This window comes from Pseudorasbora parva, chromosome 2 (assembly GCF_024679245.1).
Source record: "Pseudorasbora parva isolate DD20220531a chromosome 2, ASM2467924v1, whole genome shotgun sequence".
NCBI classification, from domain to species: domain Eukaryota; kingdom Metazoa; phylum Chordata; class Actinopteri; order Cypriniformes; family Gobionidae; genus Pseudorasbora; species Pseudorasbora parva.
The window spans coordinates 53,617,804-53,628,305 of NC_090173.1; the positions used below are offsets into that span (position 1 = coordinate 53,617,804).

Sequence of the window (10,502 nt, forward strand, 5' to 3'; positions counted from 1 at the left end):
GTGTACCATTCTGATGAAGTAAAAAACAACCTTTTTTGATCAAAAATGGCACCAGAGGGTTAAACCATTCCAATTTAAAACAACTCTACTGGTAGGCAGACTTAACACTCCTGAAGGACTTTTTAAAACGCGTTGGGCATGGCTCTTAGTGGGAACTCATGAGAACTTTCTTATTACTCTCTGTGTTTTATAACCAGCCATTTCACTGTCTTTTTGCAGTTTTGATAAGCGGATCCCGTGCGTGCTTCCCCTGACCAGACCAGTTGCCTTATTGGATCAGCAGCAGTCGGATCTGTCCCGGATTCCTCTGAAGCCCAGCCAGAACGCAGCAGTACTGTGAAATCAAGCCATGAGGCCGAGGTCATCTGCTGAGGCTTTAGTCACCGTCTGAAACCCCAAATATACGCCACTAATGGTGCCATTATGATCCGGGGATCATAGTAAAAGTGGCAAACTGTAGAGTCAGCACCCTGTTTAACCTTTGACGGTCTCGATTATTCTTACTGTAATAAGAACAAATGTTCACCAGGGCCACTTTTATCTTGGTGAGCATTTGGGCTGTAATGGCCAATGATGCATGATCTGAGGGCTTCTATTGAGAGGAGAAGCCTTACACTTTCTAAAAGCAGGAAAATGAAGCCCTTTCTCTCTAATGTTTCTAAGCCTAATCTGACTCTACGAATAACATCAATGTTCCCACTGAGGAACTTCTCGCTCACTTGATTTAGCTTTTTTTCATACTTGAGCCGGTTACTCCAGATACTACTAGGCAGTTGTTCGCCTGTTGCCTTTTAGTTTGCCACAGACACGCGGCCCCGGTGTCTTACATCGCAATACATGTATTGCTTGTGATTGTATATCTTCATGTCTTGCCTGCTCGAGTACTAGCCCATCCTCCCCAACTTTGCAGTGATTTTTCCTCAAATCGAACTCTATTCAATGACATTTTTGAAGTGAAACGAGTCTCTTGTGAGAATTTCCGCTGTCTCTATAAAGCACCTCTTCAGATTTCCCAAAAGACGTCACTATTTCCAGTCAGATGACGTGGTCTTTTATGCACAGTGCTGCATACAACAATGCAATACATTTCATTCATGTGAGCTAAAAAAAAAAAAAAACATGGGCCTTAACACAAACCACTGTGTTTTGCCAGGAGGGGTGAAATCCTTAATAATTGGAGTATCCCCTTGACTTTAACTGACTTGGCGTGTCCCATCTCTTTTCTACTCTCTATGCAACAACAGCAATCCCATGGATGCTCTAGTCCAGGGAAAGACTCTCCAAAAGCTGGTCCAAACATCATCTCTGTGAGCTGTAAACACCCCGTCATGTTCCACGTCTGTTAACCGTGCATTGGGTCAAAAAGATGTACATGCTTATCCACTGAAGAGCTGTCATAGGAGTAAACCGATGTTGACGCTTTCCTATTTAGAACAATGTACAGTCTTACCTTGTGCTCTCTGTGACCCCCCTCCAGTCATTCTTGTTGTTGAACACCATCCCTTTCACCAATCCTTGGGTTTTAGAAAAAGTTGCCTTGGTTTAATTTTTAAAAATGAATAGAACATATTGCGAATTATACTTATTGAAACGTGTTAATATGCACATTGCTAAAAGGAAGCCTAATGTATTTAAGCTCTGTGGAATTGTAAATGGGAAGTTCTATTAAAACAATAGATGCGTGTTTTGAAAGACTTGTTCAGGAGCCGGACGAAGACTTCACTATGCGTTCTGTAGGATGTCTGTATTCTCTTAGAAATCCACTTATTTTCCGAGAGGTTGGACGCTGAAGCGCAGTGTCTTCGTCATATTTGAATCGATGGTTCTGTACCTAATGCCTTTTCTGAAAAGGAGAAGTCATTCAGTATTGCAAATACATAAATATAGATATAACTGGTGCAATAAAGTTGTGACTTTTGTGAAGAGTTTCCTTTTGGGTTGTTTTCTTTAATGCTTCAAATCAATTTAAAATACAGAAAACCTGATGTTTGGTTCAGTTACTTCTGCAATGTATGGCTTCAGATGAAACAATTTGCGTGTTGGATGTTTCAATCTGTACATATTCATACTGTTGGTAAACCAATTACTGTACATTTGGATAAAACCTATAAGATGAAAACCAGAGTGAACCACTTTCAAGCGATAGACCAACACTGAAATGGTTTATGAGTAGTCTCTGTTTAAATAAGTGGGGCCGCATTACCACCTCAGGTGTGAATTAATTTTCTAATAATTCAACAAACCGGAGACGATTGTGGTGAGTAGCGTTGCTATTAAGTACTGTCTCAGGAGCTTGATGATGGCTCATTTTAAAAGTGTAACTTTTCCAGTTGCTAACTACACTTTAAAACATTACTGTAAAAGAAACTAGTTTTAACAGTAACTTGCTGTTTTTCATTAAAACCGCAACATACAGGAAAAAAGAAAATGCACTCTGGGTAATTTGTTGTTTTTGAGAAAGTAGCCTACAGGAATATACTGTGGATTAAAAGGGCTCTTTCCACCGGATTTTTGTAACGTGCACGTTTACATGGGTTATAACTCGTGGTGAGAGATTGTTCAAAACTGCGACTGCAGTCAACACTTATGAAGATAGGCATCTCAGGAACTGAACTACAATAGCAACGTTTCCACCGCAGGAACTTTACCCAGGAACCAGGAGCTTTGGGTGATACTCCGTGTGTTTAGACGGCAGGAACCAGGGTCTAAATGAAGGTCCGGGTAAATATTTCCCCATCCAAACGGGCCCTGCTCGCGAGGTAGTACTTTTTCAAAGTTCAGGAACTTTCGAGGGCGGGACTTGGGCGCTGAACATGCTGATTGGTTGAGCTCACGCAGCATTTTATTTCAGCCGGCATTTTTAAAAGTCTTTTGCGAGGTTCGTTCTGCGTTGAGTAAATATCAGTCTTGCTCTCTGTCTGATGGCGCGCGTTCATCTCAAGCATCTCACGTGCAATGTCCGTAATAGCTGATAATAATATACATTGTCATTTTACATCTAGCTTTACAAGCTTTCTGAATATGCTGCTCTTTTCTGTCGTTGTTAATTACCTCTTTAGTAAACCAGTAAAAGCAGCACAGCTTGAATCTCTTCCATACTCGTTATAATTTTTTTTACAGTCTATATTTTTCACCATGTAAACGACCTGACTGATTACTTTTAAGTGTGCGTCCTTACATGACGTGACAGCGCACGCCGCGCTTATGTTGACGAGAGGAAAGCTCATTTTTTAAGATATGAAGATAATTTTGGAATAATGACACGGCGTATATTGGCTCAGGCAGTTTTTACTTGAACTCCTGACAGAAGATTTTTTTTTCTGAGATGATTATTACACTTTACAACAAATAAATAGCTTATTATACTGTATTAGTCCCGGTGGCCGTTAAGAGTTGCTATGGCTACAGTAAACACATTCCAGCTGCTGGAGAAAACAGCGGCGACATTTTTGATGCGGCAGACAAACTGCATGTGACAAAATGATTGCGATTGAAAGTCATCACATGTAAACACCAGATCGGTTTAGATAACGTCTCATGTAAACAGTCCACTAAATCTTTCAATCGGTACATGCAAAAATGATTACTGTCCGTCACTGACTTGGAGGAGCAGTCGCGTGCAGTCCTACATCACCGGACTAATTTGCCTAATCTTCACGGAACTTTATTTAGCAGTGGAAACGCAGACAGCTGCAGGTCTGGGGGGGGAGAAAAGTTTGTGTAAAAAAGTTCCTGGTACAAATTGTTCCGGGTAATTTTGGTGGAAACGGGGCTAATGATTGTGAAAGGTGTAAGAGTCGCAACATCTTGCCACTGAGGTTCCTCAGGGCTCAGTGTTTGGACCCTTTCTCTTTTCCATCTACATGTCATCACTAGGATGTGTCATTCAGAAATATGTTTTATCCTATCACTTCTACGCTGATAATGCACAGCTCTACCTCTCATTCCAGCTGGATAATCCGATGGTAGCTGTTCGCATCTCAGCCTGTCTGACAGACTTTTCCTGCTGGATGAAGGTCCGGCACCTTCAACTCAACCTTGCCAAGACAGAACTGCGTGTGGTCCCGGCTAACCCAGCACTCCATCACAACTTCCCCATTCAACCATAACTCAATCTAGGCAAGCCGGGATGATCAGTTAAACTTCACAGACCACGTTGCTGGAACTGCCTGGTCCTACAGATTTCCTGTATATAACATTAGGAGGATCAGGCCCTTCTTTCCAGACTGGACTATTCTAATGCTCCCTCTTCCAGCATGTACTGTCAAACCTCTGGAAAGTGATCCAGAAGAGGGTGTGTGTCACACTGATTACACCACCAAATAAACAGACTTACAGAGAGAAACGATCAATTCAGCCTTTATTTCAAATTCACCTCATTTACAAATATTTCATAAAACAGCCGTTCTAGTAATTTAACATGTACAGAAAACACACATGCAGCAGATTATCAGAGACATTCATTCTCCTTCACCTGTAAAGTGCCTTTACTCCAGTCTGTTTGACAGCTCACTGCTGGTTTCAACGTTAATGGATGTTTTCTGGTTTGTTGGTGAAGACGGATGTTGCAGGAGTAGCCGAAACGCTTCTTGTACCCCGAGGAGGGCCCTCCAGCAGCAGCGGGATCTGACTCCAGCAGACACTTCGCTAGCGAGTTACATATTGAGCCCTTCCCCTGTGTGTCCCACATCCATACACACATCACTAATGACACGCTTCACTGGTGTCCCAAATGAACTCCAACACAACGGCAGAAGGTAAACGTCTCATCTGATATGTGAAAATTAGCAAAGTTCGGGAGGAACACGTTCAAATGATCCGATCATCGGGTCATTCCAGCCGGCAATCGGTAATCAACGTGTGTGTACACAATCACACGAGTGGAGGACGATAGAGACGCATCCTCTCACCTGTTCCTCCACAGTTTTCAGCATCCACCTCCTCCACCCCGTCTCCTCACACTCGTCTGGTTTACTCCCCAAACCAGAGATACACACACACACACACGCTTTTTTACTGTATGGGTATTCGTTTGTGAACTAAAGGGTAACGCTGCCAAAGCTGAAGCAGGACAAGCATCAAGAGCTATTGATTGGGCTCACCGGTGCGTCCAGCGCCCGACTCTGAATCCCAGACAGTATATTTGTAATGTGCTGTATTCTGTTGATGTTTGTTTGTATCCGTCAGTTGTTTTTGGTGATGCCACAAAAAAATAAAAAATCTGAAAGGACAATAAACTAAACCATTACACATGTTGAAGTAAACCTGTGAGTTCAGTTTCCGTTTGTACATGTTGAGTTTCTTCAACCCTGATGCACTTTACTGATGAAAGAGAGCTTTAATGGTGACAGGTCTCTGATACACACGTGTGTTTTCTGTACAGGCAATGAATTAAACGTGTTCTCTATAATATTTTTGTTTGTAAATGAGCTGAATCTGAAATAAAGGCTTAATAGATTCTGAGTTTACTCTTACATTTCAGGAAAATCAATGTCAGCATGTGCTTCAAGTTTATTACTTTTGTACAAGACAAGATGTTAATAAATAACTATAAGCAAGTACAAAACATGAAAATAATTCATTATATTGCGGTTATATCACTGATCTACTGTAAACATTTATATGCACCAAGAACCAAAGCCATTTAGAAAAGTGTGTTTAGTGTATATAGTTCATTTGAAGTCCAGTACGGTTAGCATTTGATATGAACGCAATCCAGCTTCAAACAGGTGGAAAAGCTTCTTTAAATCTTTCTTTTTTTTACATTGCATAAGTGTCCTTTATCCTGTGTGAGGAGTGTCTTTTTGTGGTGAAACACAAAACATCAGATAAAGATGCGGACAACAGCCAGACGCCTCTTAGAAGAAGAAGACCTCTGGTACCAATCCCGGGAAGGACAGGACTTCTCATTGGTCTAGAAGCAGTTTCTGCCCTTCACCCATCTAGAGACTAATTCCTAAGGTTTTGGTTTGTGACTGCCATAAAAACTCCTCAGGAACTCATCAGCAGTGTGTGAAACAAAGAGAGACTACAATGATCCTTCTAAAGAAGATGAAGATCTTAAACAGCTAAAGATGATGTTGCCACCATCCACCTAAACCCAAATAAAAGGTGTCACTCAGTACTACGCAGCTTAGGCTGGATAATGTGCAAGACCATAGCCACAGCTTTTATTCACTTCTTTGGTTTGATTTTCAATGTGAACTATCCTAAATAATTACTGGGCCGACCCAGAGCCAACGAGCTGGAAATAAAGTGATATTCGCCTATGCCTGGACGATACTTATTAGATGTTATAAACTGGAGGCCGACGTCCACTCTAGGGCAGACATAGGGGGTATATCAGACATCTGGGTATATATAATTAATAACTTGAAAATTACTATGAAATGTTTCTTGTCTTGACAGCAATGTACTGTTCTAAACATTTAAAGAGCACTAAACCCTTACGAAACAAAAATATATTGCAATATACTAGAATTTATATTGCAATACATTAGAAAATATATTTCAATGTATCAGAAACTTCCTCATATATTTGAAAATATATGGATGGACAACCTATTGCTATATATTGATTCATATATTAAAATACATTGATATACAAACAAAACTGAATTATTTCATGTATGTTTATTGAAACAAAGAATTTTTTGTGAGTAAAGCAAGCTCCTGCATATGTTTACAGAGGCTGATTAACAATAGCCCAAATCAGATGGTGCATGACATTCAATATATTTTCTATATTTAGAAAATATTTCTATTAGGGCGGGGACTTTAACGCGTTAATTAAGATTAATTAATTACGTGACTTTAACGCGTTAATTAATTACGCAAAAAAAAAAAAACACTTATTTTTGCACCGCGGAACGTTTTTCAATGAATGAGTTTCGACGGACCAATTATACTGGAACACCAACTAGCGCTCCGGAGTCACGACAACAACAAACCATGTGAACATGAACGAAGCTATGGAATTATTTAATTAGATTAATATTATAATAAAACTCTAATTAATTAGATTAATTTTTTTAATCGAGTCCCGAGTCCCCTAATTTCTATATTATATTTTAATCTGTTATATTTTAAAATATATGACAGACAGTGTACATTCGATTATTTCATATTTACCATGTATACAATATATACGATAATTATATACTATGTAATATAAATCAATATATTTAAGACATATGTTCCCATATAAATCTGATTATATTATCCAGTACATTGAGGTATATTATCTCATATAATTTTACATATATATATTTACATATATATACAATGACTCTTCCAATATATAATTTCATATATTGTAGGATATATTTCAATATACATAGCAATATATTGAATAGTATAATAATATGTATTTATTCAATATATGAAAACGGCAATAATTGCAGTATTGTCCCATATATTGCAATATATAACTTGCATATATATATAATATATTATTATATAATATATCATATGATATATTACCATGTAAATTTCACAATATATGGAGACACATGAAATATATTGTCAACTAATATATTGAGAAATATATTTTTGTTGCGTAAGGGAAGTGTTGTAATCCTGTTAAACACAACTATCTGTTTGAGGTAATAGAGCTTAAGAATAAAAACAAGCTTGAACTTACATTTTAAACACCACACCTACGCTCGCATGTAGGCTATATCTGGCAGTGGTGCAGTTTTTTTATATAATATAAAAAAATATATATATATTGAGGGACAGGCCATTTTCAACATTTCTGCAAGACTGTGATTGTGAAATGTGATTAAAATCTTTTAAAAACAAAAGAAACATAAATTAATGTATTCTTATATTATGAGACATATTATGGAAACTAAATTATAAAATATTTTTTATTTGTTTTATATATAGTTTATTAAGATATAAAGAGCTATTTTTTTCTGAGGGACACAAAAGGGCACGTTTTCGTATAATGACCCATATATACACTGTAAAAAAATGCTGTAAAAAAACGGCCACATTTTGACAGTAAAATGCTGTTTTCCATTAAAACAGTAATATACCGTAGAAAACAATGCCTTCTGGGTAATATTTGTCATTTTCGAGAAAATAGCCAACAGTAATATACTGTGAATTAACACACTTAAAGTCGACACTCAGAGGCTGTGTTCAAAATCACTCCCTATCGCCTTATTCGCTATTCCCTACACTAGTTCACTGATATAGACCACTCGACAGAGAGAGAGGAAAGAAGAGAGTGAATTCAGACACTGATGAACACCTGCTGTTATCACTGAAGGAAAGAGAAACATGATTTCATCAACTGAAGATAAAAGAAGACATTAAATCTGTGAAGATCTCATCAGAGGATTAAACAACTCCACAAACAGCATTACCAGCTTCACACATTACTAACCAGACTGACTTTATTTCTGTCAGACGTCTACAGAAGCTCTTATTGAGAATTATCAGATGATGTTTGATTGTTTCTTCTGACGTTACCATTATGGTGATCAGTGTTTGCTTTAGTTGGGCTCTTGAACATTGACGCAATAACATTAGTTTATCTCGCTGCTGTAACGGTGTGTTTTCAATACATTTGTTATAGCAAGCAAAGCTGAGAAAAAAAACATGAGTTGGTTATGTTGACTATATAATAATGGTTTAAATCACTAATAGTTTAAAAGTCTTATCTATAAACATATAGCTGATACTTTTTTTTTTATAAAGTTGAACCCTATAATTTAATAACATCAGTGTTGACACAACCAGATAATTTGAAGAGCATGGGAACAGCTTGTGGTCAAAACATCTGAATCAATCTGACTCACACAGACATCAAGAATCGGCGTATGAATCTCAGCCGTGGTGACACTCAAAACTCCCAGCATGCATTGCGGCACGAATAAATTATGCTGCTGAATAGCCTGGTTATTTTCTTTAATTCTTACTATTTGCCTTTATTTTGCTGCTGTTTTTGTGTTGACTTTAAGTAGTGTTTTGTGATGTTCAGAGTTGATCTGTTCATTTTTTTTATTGATTGTCACCATTGTTGAGATTCATACGCTGATTCTTCAAGTCTATGTGAGTCTAAATGACAGCAGAGAGCAAACAATGTGTTAAAATCATGACTTTATAAATCATTCATAACTAATTCCTAATCAGTGGTTGATAATTTCAGAAGGGTCCCAGTTTAATAAGATCAAATAAGAGTTGATATGTGTTTTTAAAAGAATGGGTTTGTTTAAGGAAAAACACTCGACAAGATTAACAAACTAAACATCCTTTTACAATTATAACAAAACACAGCCAACAACTTCTGACAATTTTTTTCTTGGCTTTTTTGCTACAATAAATGTGTTATAATGTGTCACACAGTTATAGCAGACAAAGAAAAACTATCATTACAGAGTCCAGGGTCAAGAGCCCAACTGAAGCAAACACTGATCACGATAATGGTGACCAAATATTTTCTATTAAACATCAACACCTAAAGATCTGATAATTCTCAATAAGAGCTTCTGTAGACGTCTGACAGAAATAAAGTCAGTCTGGTTAGTAATGTGTGAAGCTGGTAATGCTGTTTGTGGAGTTGTTCAATCCTCTGATGAGATCTTCAGAGATTTAATGTCTTCTTTTATCTTCAGTTGATTTCATCTAAAGCTGTGGCTGAAGTCAGTTGTAGTTCTTGTGTTTCTCTGTCCTTCAGTGATTCTTGTTAACAGGTGTTCTCAGTTATCACTTAATTCATCTCTTAATTATCTCATGAACTTCATCAATGCTTCAATTACTCTAACACTCTGTAGTGTGTACACTCTTCAGTGTTCATTTAAAACTGAAGATTTTGCTGTGGGGTTAAAAGGGTTAAAGGGGTTAGATGAAAAAACCCACAGTGGGAACCGTAAATTAACAGTAAGAAACTGTAAATTAATTTACGGAAAAGTACTGTAAAAAAACGGCACTTTACTGGAACCAGAGCTGCCAGTAGATTACCGTTAAATCAAGGAAAAACAGTAATATACTGTAAAACGTAACAGTCAACTTTACCAGATGAATTAAGATATTTTCACTGAAATATTAGTGAAAGTTAATAGAAAAAAGTTGTGCAAAGTCAGTAACTGATAAGGAGAGTAAATATTAAAATGACCTGTGTTTATGTGGTGTTGCACAAGATGATATAGAAGAGATCTTTTACTTGAATTCATTAGTTTTGTGGGTTACCGTTGCTGTGAAGAGTAGAGCCTGTGCTTCAGTCCAGGATGAGCAGAGAAACATTGATGATATGCTGCCTGATGCTTTATTTAACGGCAGTGACTGTGTTTGCAGATGCAGTTATGAGCCCTTTGTTGAGTAATTTATCACATACGTGTGTGATATTGCTCACAACGAACCGCAAAGATTGAAGTTAAAGTCATGTTTCTAAATCATTTTACTACTACACCTTACACATGTGAAATGACTCAAATGAAGTTTTACGATACAAACATCTATAAATACTAGTTTTAAAATGAGAACTGTTTGAA

General features: G+C 37.4%; 2 protein-coding genes across 2 annotated transcripts in view; both read left to right on the forward strand.

Annotated features, from left to right (window-relative positions):
- Nucleotides 1–1,923, forward strand: part of usp36 (ubiquitin specific peptidase 36) — a 44,242-nt gene extending 42,319 nt beyond the window's left edge. Inside the window, exon 21 of the mRNA XM_067423994.1 lies at nt 220–1,923. The gene's annotated coding sequence lies outside the window, so the exon portion shown is untranslated. The remainder of the gene's footprint in view (nt 1–219) is intronic.
- The window catches only part of LOC137046683 (NACHT, LRR and PYD domains-containing protein 3-like), a 233,284-nt gene that overhangs the window by 174,998 nt on the left and 47,784 nt on the right, over nt 1–10,502 (forward strand). The window lies entirely within an intron of this gene.